We start from the raw sequence: 13225 nt of genomic DNA, 5'->3' as shown, positions 1-13225 counted from the left end.
AGAGGAAGCCACCTAAACCTGTGACAGGCAGAACACATATATGGGATTATATCCACTTTGCAAGCTTGCTTTTTACCTACAATCTTGTGGTGGTGGTGGTGTTTGCATGTTCATGTGTGTGGACACATATGTCTTCTGGTGAATACATGTGGAAGACAGAGGATACTTTGGGTATCAGTCCAGTAGGCCACTTGCATCTTGTTTGAGGCACTGGGATCTTCAGGATAATTTCAAGGTCATTCTCCTTCCTACACCAACCTTCTCACTACTGGTGCACTGCGTTTACTTATGCCCACTGTAGTTTCAGGCTTTTACTCAGGTGCTGGAGATCCCGACTCAGGTATTCACATTTGTGTGGAAAGTGTTTTTTTTTTTTTTTTTTTTCCTATAGAGTCATCACTCCAGCTCACAATACCTGTTCTTTTTTTTTTCTTTCTTTCTTTTTCTGTTTCAATAGGTAGGCGAATTGAAACACAAAGGCTCAAAATAGTCACAACACAGTTTTATAAGAAAGTATGAGTTCTAAAATCAGTCTTTCCATTTCCCTATTCAATTTTTACTGCACCTGGAAGTATAAAATACACTTGGTACCTCTGTAAAATGGGTTGCTATGAGGGTTGAATGGATGAAAATTGAATAATCAGTATTGCTTGTTCCTAGATTCACCCAACTAGCTTGGTAAAATTGGCTTTTGAATACTGGGTTGTCTTTTTATAAATCCTCCATCAGGCTCAGTGATGGTTAATTTTGTGTGTCAATTTGGAGTATAACTTTGGAGGGAATTAACATTGAAACTTGTAAACCCTGAGTAAAGCAGACTGACCTTCACTATGTTCAGTTGAAGGTCTGAATACAAAACAAGAAATAGTTCTTCCCACTCAGGAAGCAGTTCTCCACTGGACAACAATCTAACTTCAGCTCTGTGGGCTCACCCTAGTTTCTAGCTCACTAACCCAACCTAGGGATCTTTCAACCTCCATGGCAGAGAATCAATCCTGTCTCAGAAAACAACACCCCATGCTCCCAAGATCTCAATCAAAAGCATTCCATGGTCACCTCAGCTTCTGTCACAGCCACCTCCTATCTTGGATGCAAATCCTCCAACTACCACCACACTTTCTGTAGTGTGAACAGATCTCACTGCCCGTGTAAGGCTCAGCTCAGCTCAGATGCCCTCATCCCTACCTAGATGGTCAGGCATGATGGTCCCCAACCTGTTCTCCCATGTCTGCTGTGCTTCCTGTAGTCCATTCATTTCAGACTTTTCATTTCAATCTGATTAAATCTATTCTTCCAGCACTGTATAGGTATACTCTCAAATTCCCATTAAAAATAAAAATTCAAAGTCTCACCATGGTTCAAAAGGTGCTATATAAAATTCTCTCTGTCCCTCTTCAGGATCTCCTGTCTTTTCATCATTCTCCAGCATCCTCCAGCAGGGTCTTACCTCAGGAATATCATTCACTGTGATTCCATCTGAACAGACTCTTCCCAGGCTTCCCATGGATGCTTTATTAGACTTAAATTCAAATATGACCTCTATAGAGAAGCCTTTCCTGCACCTTCTTCTATCTTAAAAAAAAACACCCACTTTTCATCACTCATATACCAAAACATTTAAAAAATATGAACAGCTTTAAGTATTATTTAAAATGGGACTACTTGCTGGTTGCTTTGTTTAGGCCCCTCCCCCAGTCCTTTCCACCCTGCCATAGAAGCTCTGTGGGAGTAGAGATTTAAAATTGCATTACCTGTGCTCAGTGCCTTGAGAAATCTGGGCACATAGTAGGTATGCAATGACTATTTATTGAATAAATAAAGGGATGGGACAAATGTTATTTCTTAGATTTGCACACTTTGGTTTCATAGTCTATTCTTTTCTCCTCTTTAAATATATTCAGCATATTCCTGGCAAGGGAACACAGGAGAGTGAATGTCGGTCAGATGATCTATGGGAAAATGAGAAAATGAAATAAAATGGAAAAACTGCTGAGTTGCTGAATAGTGAACCTTAAGGGAAAGTTTCTTATTTTCAATATCTTTATTTCCTGGAACAGAAATAGAAAAACCTTCGTTTGGAAAGGAAATCCCAATGGAACTTGCAAAACATGAAAGAGAATTACTTTGTTTCTTGGGTTTTGTTTTACGTTGCATTGCTCTGGTTATGAAAGAGGCTTCTGTATAACTCTGTGAGGTCAGTGTTTGCAACAGCATTGCCCTTAGGGCCGTGGGGGAGAGAAAGGGAACACTGGAGAATGACACTGAGCAAGAAGAGAGCTACCATCTTTCAGACCTATTCTGTGCTTTACAGAAGGTGTTATAAGAACTGAAGTGATGGGAGAATGCTTCACTGTCCAATCTTGAATGTGTTTTCTGAAGTGGTTCTAGGAAATCTTTATGGAATCCATTGTGTTGCAGATGAGAAAACTGAGGCCTGATCAGATATGTTGTTTCCCATGCACATGACTTGCAAGAGGCTCCTTTCTCCTCTTAGGTTATGAATAACATCTTTATCTGATCTCCTGGTCTCCAGGCTCTCTTGTTTCCAATCCTTTCTTGTTGTATCACTTAGCATTCTCTGTGTTTCCTTCTGGCCAGCCATCCTTGGGACCTGTTTCTGTTCATTTAGAAGGCTCTCCTCCAGCATCTATGAAGAGCAGTACAGAAAGCTTGAGCCTCCTGTTTATAGAAGCAGCTCCAGTGGTACTGAGAAGAGCTTGAGGTCAGGCCTTGGACCTGTGTTTCCAATATGCAACATAGTTCTATAAGTATCATATGTAATTATCTCCTGAAAATTATTTTAACTGTGTTGCATTTACCTTCCCATTGCTATGAGGTAAATACCCAACCAGAAGACACTTATGGGACAAAATGTTTTATTTCAGGCTTAAAGTTTCCAGGGGAGCTTCTTTGTGGTAGAAGATGCAGGCTTATGTCATCATATGTCCATAGAAGAGAGAGAAAAAGAACAGCTAATGTTTATGCTGGATGTCATATCCACCCCCAATGACACACCTCCTCCAGCAGGATTCTGTCTGTTGTAGACTAAGTAGGAGGCTTAATCAAAATTCCTTGAGGCTATGTGACTATTGGTGTTTGATCTACCACAAACTTATTGTGGGTTTACCTGTGAGAAAAACAGTGGCTCCTGGTAATGCGTGTGTGATGGTGACTTAGAGGATAGAAGTTGTAGGTCCTCTCTGTATAGCACTTTCCTAACCACAGAACTATGATGGTGCATGCTGTGTGGTTCTAGAGTCACCCTCTATGAGCTCAGCTATCAGCTTTTGCACTTAGCAGTTCTATGACTTTGTATATATTACCTAAATTCTCTCAGTTTATTTTCTATAAAATGGGACTTAATAATTATATATACCTCAGAAAATTGCTGTGATGATTTGGAGTTAATGTATGACCTTTAAAGATGCTTAGAATATAATATACATTCATTAAAGGTTATCTAACTAACTACAAGTTTTTTTTTTTTTTTACAAAATCCCGTAGACAATACACTGTGTGCATCATGATTTCTTAGATGCTTCTTTTGAGTTGTAGGAGGCTACATGTCCTGTACAAGGTCTCACACGAAGGAAGGATGAAGTTGCAGAGGTTATCCCAGCATTCATTTGCCTTTAACTCTACAGTCTTCTAGAGGCAATGCTGCCTCTAGAAGAACATTTTGTAATGGCAAAGGCCAATTTTCATCGCCATTGTTGGAATGTGCTTCTTGTACCCAGTGTTGCACACATCCTATAATACATAGCACACCTGTCACAACAAATAATTATCCCAGCAAGTGGTACAAATGCCTGGATTGAGAAACCATGCTTTATGCAATGATCAATTAGATTGGTTAACCACTATACTATAATCACATGATGATTAATTGACCACAGCAAATAAACCTACAGGCAGTATCTCTAAGCCTTGATGACAAATGGACTTTTATGCCATAAGAAAAGCTGACCCAGTCAGGTCAGCCAGGGTTACCAGAATCTTTCTTCTTAATAGTGAAACTTGCAGTAACTGATTGGGACCGCATTTCTGAGAGTGGATTTAGTGGTATTTATCACAAACGTAATTCTTCAATTCAGGAAGTTTTGTTAACAAGTGATCCGAGTTCACTCACAAGAGAGGATGCTTATTTTTTTATATTTTTCATTTTTGATTTTTCTAGGTAGGGTCTCACTCTGGCCCAGGCTGACCTGGAATTAACTATGTACTCTCAGGGTGGCCTCGACCTCACAGCACTCCACCTACCTCTGCCTCCCAAGTGGAGGATGCTGATTTTGCTTATGTCTTCAAGAGAGAAGATACCCAGTCTTGTTTGCCCTATTCTCCTGCCTGACAAGGAAGCCGTAGCCTCTACGTAACTGCAGAGCATTTTAGCACCCAGTGTCAGAGCATCACACAGTATCTTCTCCAGCTTGAGTTATGGATGCTTGATCCAGCACATGGGCAGGGATGCCTATAACCATGCTTCATGAACTGGGCAAAAAGTTTCCCATAACCAGGCAAAATACTTCACTGGTGTCATTGTCACGATCTTGCTGATGTTTAAATTAAAGGGTTGGGACCTGTTGCCAAGAAAGTAGAGCTTCTTGTTGGGGAAGCTGGTGTGTCTCTGATTAACCAAGACCTCTCTAATCATGCATGCATGCATGAATTCAGTCATTCGTCAAATGTCTGAGCCTGAAGGATAGGTACAGGCCTCAATCTCAGCTGGTGCTGATGGAGTAACTTAGTGGAGGTTGTTGTACTTCATTGAAAAGTGGGAAGAATGACACAAATGTTTTTAAGTCACTATTCTAGGTCTAGTGCTAAAACTGAGAGGTGGCATTGGAAATACTTCCTCCCTCCTCTGTCTTGTTCACAGTTGAGAACTAAGAATCAGGAATGCAGACAGGGATGAGAGTATCACAGCATCTGCTTTGCCATGCTTAGTGAAGGAGGGCTCTTGACTCAGCTTTTTTACTCTAGACAATCGGGATTTCAACCATACCTCACACCATTGGCCATGGGACTTCTGGCTGGGAAGCTCTCTATCCATCTCCATTTGCCAAATTTTCCCCATGGCTCAGAGAAATTGAGGCGTCCAAGGCTCTGTGGACAGCTGCTGCCAAGATTCAGGAAATGGATTCACGAGTTAACAGGGTCAAGTTCCTTCTTGTACTTAGGCCAGCAATATCCCCCTACACCTTTCCAGAAAATCAGCAATTGAAACATGCAGAAGAGACATTCCCTCCTGCCTGTTAATAATCTATACTGTAAAAAAAAAAAAAGAAAAAAAAATCTATACTGTGATGTCATTCGAAATAATTTCATAGAGTCGTTTAAGCAAAATAATAGCCACAGAAAGAAAAACAGCACAAAGAAGTAGTTTATTATTGTCACATGGTATTTCTTTTGTTGTGGAGAATCCCTTGTGTGTCAAACAAAACTAAATTAAGATGTATTTTATATCAAAATATGCCATGAAATTTTCACTAACAGGCTGGTTACTCTAGTCCCATGTCAAGGGTTCAGATCTTACTTCCAATACTTATGAGCTATGTGAGCTTGGTCGAATTGCTTATTTCCTCTGCATCTCAGAAAGTAATGTTTTCTTAGGAGTACTATGAGAATTAGTGAGTCAGCAATAATTTTTCGCAAGACAAAGCCATGTCTAACATATGGAAAGTGTCTATTAGCATTTGCAGTACTGGCACAGAGTCCGAACAATAGACATGAATTGCATTACTGCCCTCCATGGCTAAATGCCCTCATCTCCTCCTGGTGCTCTTAGAATGAAGCGCAGTAAAGTCTCTGCATGATTAGCACCTGGCTCTCTTTGCATCTTCGGCTTGCGTGTCCTTCCTTTATCCACATGCTGTAGACACAGGGCTCTAGAGTGTGCTTCTTCATTAAATCATCATCTCTCCTGGTGGCATAATTGTATATGGATAATCTTTCTCTGGCTAGAACGTGCCTAATTCCTTTATATTATATGAATATTCTCTCTGACCAAAGACCATGACTGTGGGATGTCCTGCCAAGAAAAAAAAAAAATACTCTTGTTTTCTGCAACTATCTCCTCTCTTCCCATGCCCTTGTCTTTCCAGAACTTACCACCAATGATAATTTCATTTGCCAGTGTGTTGTCTGTCTTCCTCATTGAGTTATAGACATTGGGAAGTCTTGGGTTATAACAACTTCATTCATTTCTCTGCTGAAAGCAGTGTTTAACAAAGTTAGACAGAATGAATGTAGACAATGGATATAGACAACTTGAACTCAAGTATTGTCACTTATCACTATTTGAACTGAGCAAATAATTTGACTCATTTTGCTCACATCTGTCACCCCATCTGAAAATAAAGAATTATGCCTCATATTCGTAGCAGCTTTATTCATAATAACCCAAAGGCAGGGGCAGAGTGATTGACCATTCACAGATAAATAAAACATGGCAGATGCATGTGATGGAGTATGCTGCAGCCTCTATAGGTAAGGAATATTGGCACACACTTCTATGTAGATGGATCTCAAGGGCAATGAGTCAGTCATAAGAAGACAAAGATTACACCATGTACTTTCTATGAAGCATCTAGAGTAAACAGTGGAAACAGAACATGGAATGGTAGTTGCCAGTGGTAGGGTTGAAAAAAGGGATCATGAATTATTATATGGCCACAGAGAGATGCAGTTTTTAAGGTCATATTATTGACATTGATTGCACAGGAATCAGAAAATGCTGTACACAATGAAGTCATACACTCACAAATAGCTGAGACAATGTTTCATGTTACATAGTTTCACGGTTTAAAAATTACAGGCCAAACGACTTTGCTTATAAAACTGGATCTTGGAGGTAAGCAGCTAGGACCATTCATGATGCCCAGTGATTGCTAACCCTTTCATCCAAGAACCCCCCAGTGGGATGGGATTGGGTGGAGAAGGGTAAAAGTAGACAGCCCAATGGGAATATGACAAACTTACAGGATGTTCATATGTTAAAGTTCCCCATAAAAATATTTTAAAAATGCATCTTAGGTGATCAAAAAGTCTGATGTGGGTCTTTTGAGTCCATACATAAGTTTTCCAATCACTAAGTGTGGGAATTTAATTTGGAAGGGCTGAACGCTGAGAACTGAGCTATTCAATCATTATCAATCACTATGAAGTATAAACTTGCATTTAAATCTATTACATTAGAAACAAATATAACAATAAAAATGAGATGCTTTTATATATGGGTAGTCTGCCTTCCATATATAGACAAAGTACATTCAATTTCATTTTTTCCTGCCTTACTTATCATCCATGTGAGATAATGATGGGCCTGGTACTGCACAATTCTAGTGTAGGTAACAATAGCTATTGTGAGATCATGCATGTAACATCCCCTTCATGCTCAGAACACAACACACTGCAAAGCACTCCTTACGAAGGAGAGTAATAACTCATCAGATAGAGGGTGGTCTAGTCAGAAGAGGGGGTTCAGTGGTGGGGACAAAAGAAAGCTATGGTAGATGATTATTATCAGAATACTTCATGTGCAGGTATAAAAATGGTCAGCTTTAACAAGCATTTCATGACCATATATGTGAAGAGCTTTACTGGTATGTGTGAGGCCTTAACTGAGATGTCCATTACCAGCTATGATACAAACATCCCCACAAATTTCTGGGGGAAGATCCTAGCACCTGTTTAGAATCACATATCCCCAGCTTCATAGCTACGTTTCTCCTGTACAGATTGCACAGGTTTTTATGTGCACATTGTTATAATATTTATAATTCAACTGTGGTGAAGCTACTGTCCTGGCCACACTTTATGCCTGCTCTACTTGACCTCAACTGCCCTCTCATTTGTCCTCAGTGGTACTGGTGCTGCCTTGTTCCAGTCCCTTCATCACTCATGTTCTTTTTCTGAAAGTAAAGGCTATATATCTGAGGCCTTTGCTGGCCACAGCATAATCTCCCACAATAAGGCCAGTATGGGAACCCCTTGGAAATAGTCCTCAGCTGATGGAGGGTGGCAGTGGCCAAGGTATTGCTCAGCTTCCTCTCCCAGGGGAGGGAGAGATTCCTGATTCGGTGACTTCTGTGTTCTCCCCAGGACAGCTGCTCAAGCACAGTCGTGACTAACTTGCACATCAGCACACCGTGAGATTCCTTCCTGGCCTCCCTTCCTCAGTTCTCCACTCATAGATGGAGCTTCAGGGATCTCCCTACACCTGAATAAAATGTACTCACTTCCTTGCCTGGATGTGCTTCCGGACCATGCAGCTGTGGGTTTCTGCTTCGGGCCTGTGCATAATCATTGGAAAATTGTTTTCCCGTGGCAAGTGAAGTTGGAGCCTTTGAATTTGCTGAATTGACGGGGAATGTGGATGGTCTGGTTAGACTCCTCCCTCTGTGAGTATAAATTCTGTAGGCACCCTTGTCTGTCAGATCAAAGTGTGTGACAGCAGTGACTATGTCATCTTGATTTGTGCATGGTGGCTACTCCTCTCCTTTTTATTTTTCCCTGTGGCTGATTTTTTAAAAAGAATTTTTATTAGGAACTTTAATATATGAACATACTGCAAATTGGTCACAGTCCCATTGAGATTTTTTCTTTTGCCCCTTCTGCCCCCATTCCTATTCAGTGAGGATATTAGTAGCCCACTGTGGAGTCATGGATGTACCAGTCCATTCTTTTGGGGAGAACAATGCCACACCTATTATACCTTTCTGCACTGTGGTTCTTACATTCTTTCTTCCCCTGCTTCACCAATGTCCCTTGGGCCTTGGAGGATGTATTAAGTCTCCTATATAGTTGAGCTCTTAGCCTCCAGTTTTCTGCTTTGGTAAGTTCTGAATCACTTTAGTGTCTACTACCAAGTCCATGGAAGGGGTTCTTAGGTTATCTGTGACAACAGCACTATTATTTAATCCCACCACTTCATCTGCAATGTTTCTGGCCCCTGGCAGAGGTGATAAAGATGACTTATCTCATTCTGGGATGTCTTTCTTTTCTTGTCATTCGATGGGTCTTGGGTCTCACCAGTATTTGCTGACATCTGCAAAAAGCACATTGTCTAGCCAAAGGTGAGAGGAGCATTGATCTAAGGTATCAAACATATACATTTAGGAGGCGCTTCAATAGATACAACCTCTCCAGTTAGCCAAAAAATGTGACTGCTTCCCGCAAGGGACTATGACCATTTAAGTCATAAGCTTCTGACTTGGTCTCAATATCAGGTATGAATTCCTTACCACTGAGGGGGCTTCTTATCCACCCAGAGAGTAGTTAAATTGATTATCCCCATAGCTTACGTGCTATAATTAAACTGATTGGTACATCTTGCCTGGGTAGATTCTGTAGTGTGCAGGACCCACTGTTTGTTAATACTGTTGATGATGCTTTCTCTTACAGAGAGAGATTGAGAGAGAGAGAGAGAGAGAGAGAGAGAGAGAGAGAGAGAGAGAGAAGGAATTTGCATTCCAGGGCCTCAGTCACTGCAATTGAATTCCAGATGCTTGTGCCACCTAGAGGGCATGTTGACCTTGTGCTTGTGTCACTTTTATGCATCTGGCTGACATAGGATCTAGAGAGAGGTCGAACATGGGTCCTTAGGCTTCGCAGACAAGCACCTTAACCGCTAAGTGTCATGACTCTCCAGCCCGGCTGATGACTTTTATTCCACAGCTGCTTGTAATTGCATTTTTCTATATTATGACAACTTGTTTGCAGGAAGATGCTTTCCACCTTAGTTCCAGCTTGACTTCTCAGTGCCCTGTGACTGAGTCCTGTAGTGTCTTCAGCAACAGAGTCTTACTATTTAGTTCTGATTGGTAACCACATGCTTGGCAAAGGCCTGCATTGTTTGGGGGGCCTTGTGGGTCTTGCTCACTGTGTGAGGGAAACCTAATTCTGACACTGGGACTTACCAGCAACATCCAATTGCAAGATGGTAAAAACAGTTGGAACACTAGTTGAGATGACCTGATTCCTCCTCAGTGGAGAGAATGGAATAGATATCCACTAGACATTTTTCATGGGCCAGATACAAAAGTTGGTCTTGGACCTGGTGGTGAGGAGTACCTATCTATACTCTGTGGGTGATAGCATTCTATTATAAAGGAGAATAAGCTGAAATTTGAGGGGTCTCAATGTGTTGTAGAATAGACATGCTATCACTTACTTGACTATATTTTAATTTTTTTAAAGAACTAGCATAATGAAGGTTCTTAGTACAATTTCCAGAATATAGAGTTCCATCAACATCTCAACTATCTATTTTGCTATGTGTATCACCTATCTGGTATGTGAGAAGGGTAGGAATCCATTTTGGCTCTGTGACAGGTGCATGCATTCTCTTAACCGTTGTGGGGCAGAATATGGCTCTCTGGAGAAAATCAAGCTGGTGTCCCTGAGTTCCCCATGTAACATGGGTATAGACTACATTCTCCCAATGCTACTTCTTTGTGCAGCTTAGGGCCATCAGTCTCAAATGCAGTGACCATGGGGAGTGTTTGTGCATGTTTGAATATGTCAAGACACATGATAACTAGTTACAAAGCTTTGTGTTACTACTCAGCACAACATCGTTTTCTTTTTTTGCCATTTCTTTCTTCTGGTTTTAAATTTTCTGGAGAATGGTCAGTTATTTTGATAATGTAACTGTTGGAATTATTCCTATCACTGCTTGCATTTCAGAGAAAGTAAAAGAGTTTGGTAGTCTCTGAATGTGTGGACATGTTGGCATCTGCAAACGAATGCTACCTAGGGAAGATCTAAGTCACTGTGAGGTTTTGTATTTTTGTTAATACCAAGAAGCATGCATTCTAAAGGAGCTATTTCCCATAACGACAAATATAAACAGTCACCATAGTGCTTAATATGGTCTTGAGGTTTCCAATAAATAATGTACTAGAGTTTAACTTCACTCTGTAACCCATCAAGTGATAGATGCCAAGCCACAAGTCACTGCACACCCTCATCGGGGTTTGGCATGTGATCCATAGCCATCTTGGGCATATTACATTTATTACTTGTTTACCACTTACACAAGACAGACTCGCCCGGTGCAACTCCCTGGACCTGGGCATGTCTCTGACCCACAGTTACCTCTTTTCTTCAGAAGCCACTGATTATAAGCAGGAAGGTAGACCAAGATGGAAGAAAGTGATAAACCAAAAAAAAAATACAGTTTTAAGCTGACTGTAAGATGTTGTTTTTTTGTCTTTTTGTGAATGGAGTATGTGTGGTATGGTGTGGTAGTGGTGGTGTGTGATTTGTCTCCAGGTGTATGTGTGGTATGGTGTGGTGGTGGTGTCATGTGGTGGTAGTGGTGTGTAATGTGCCTGCAGGTATAGTATTGTGGTATGTTATGGTATGGTGGTGTGTGATAAGTCTACAGGTATAGTATGTGTGGTAGTGTGGTATGGTGTGGTGGGGGTGGTGGTGTGTGCTGTGTCTACAGGTATGTATTCAGACACAATCACAGAGGCCAGAGGAAAACCTCTGGTTTCCTTCCTCTATTACTCAGTTAATTCCCTTGAGACTGAGGTTTTGCAAGCTCCAGAGATTCTTTAGCGTTTGTTCTCTGTAGGAAGGGAGTTACAGATGCACATGGCCATGCACGACTGTTTATCTGGGTCCCAAGGAATCAAACTCCAGCAGTCACGGGCCCCATGCTTGCTGCAAGTGTCCTTACCACTGAGCCATCTTCCTATATCAAGTTATATTTTAGTAATCCAAAAGTTGATAGAAAAATCTGTATTAATCATGATTAAAAATATGAAAAAAGTTATAGTTTTCCTGTTATACCATTGGAAAAGTTAAATGATATAAATAGCAAGGAAAAGCAACAGCATTGCCTATTAATTCTGAAGAGATAAATTAGACACACACACACACACACACACACACGCACGCACATGCATAGCACCAAAACCACCACCAGATCACCGAACCAGGAATGACTGATAGGTGGTGAAGGAAGTCTTCATTCTAATTAACTTCTTCATCCAAATTTGATTACAACATCTGCTGCTATAATCACCCTTCATAGAATAGGCACTGACTGCCTATTTTGTAAAACTCTGCAAGATGGATCCATGCCTTCTGTTTGCCCATCATCTATAGCTGTTTTCTCTCTAGTGGTAGAAACTCCTTAGTCATAATAGATACTATTTGACTCAAGAGATAAACAGGGTTTACTGTATCACAGTTCTGTAGAAAGAGTTTGCTGACTCCTGACACCATCTTCTCTTCCAAAACCAGAGCCCAAACAAGGCATCTAATTCAACTCTCTGTACCTCTTCACTTGTTTTATATAGTTGAACATGTCTGAAGAAACCAACCACACAGTCTTGTCTCCTTCTCTACTCACATTCCATGACACCTGGGATCTTACAGTCAATATCTTGCATGATTGAACTCTTCTAGGTTTTTCTTCCCTATTCTTTTTGGTGGATAAATTATTATTTGTATTATTTTTTACTTCATAAACCTTGTACCTTGTAACTTATATGCTGTTTATCCTTAGACCTTGACCTCATTTTCTACTTACATAAATAACTAAGGATGTAGACAACAGAGTTTTAAGATTTCCAGAAGCACATAGGCATAATGTGTCCATTTTGCTTCTTTATTATCTTATAGCTCATTATCTTGGTCAGCTAATGCTGTAGAATAAACAACTTTAAAATTCAAGACATGATTCTTGTTCCATTGTGTGAGCAGCCCACATTGAAGCAGCTCTGGATCCTGAAACTTGGACTGGCTTATCTCACCTGGCCTCCTTTGTGTGTTTGTGCTGGGGGCTGCTTTGCTGGCACACACATCTACCACATGCTGCAGGCTGGCTGGTCCAGGCATGGCGATATGGTGATAAGAGATCAAATCACACAGCAGGTCTTTAGTCTCCTGTTTTCTTCAATTTGTCACTGTTCTTTTAGCAAAAGAGGTCACAAAATGAAGGCCAAAATTAGTATTTAAGATGGACACAGGGAGATGTGAAGATCCAAACTCACTAACATGTCAGTCGATTGTCATTCGTGTAATTTCTACTCATTGCCTTGATCAAAGCAACTACCCTCTCTGACCATGAATCTTACAATGTCTTCTAATCTATCCCTTGACTGAGCCCTGGCACTTGAATGTGACACTCAGTGATAGAGCCAGAGTGATTCCAGTCAGTGATCATTCATAAATACCACTCCTGACTGAATCTCCCCCAAAGCTCTCCAGC

Source organism: Jaculus jaculus, chromosome 2 (assembly GCF_020740685.1).
Source record: "Jaculus jaculus isolate mJacJac1 chromosome 2, mJacJac1.mat.Y.cur, whole genome shotgun sequence".
NCBI lineage: Eukaryota > Metazoa > Chordata > Mammalia > Rodentia > Dipodidae > Jaculus > Jaculus jaculus.
The sequence above is the reverse complement of the archived record's forward strand: the minus strand, read 5'-3'. Positions refer to the sequence as shown.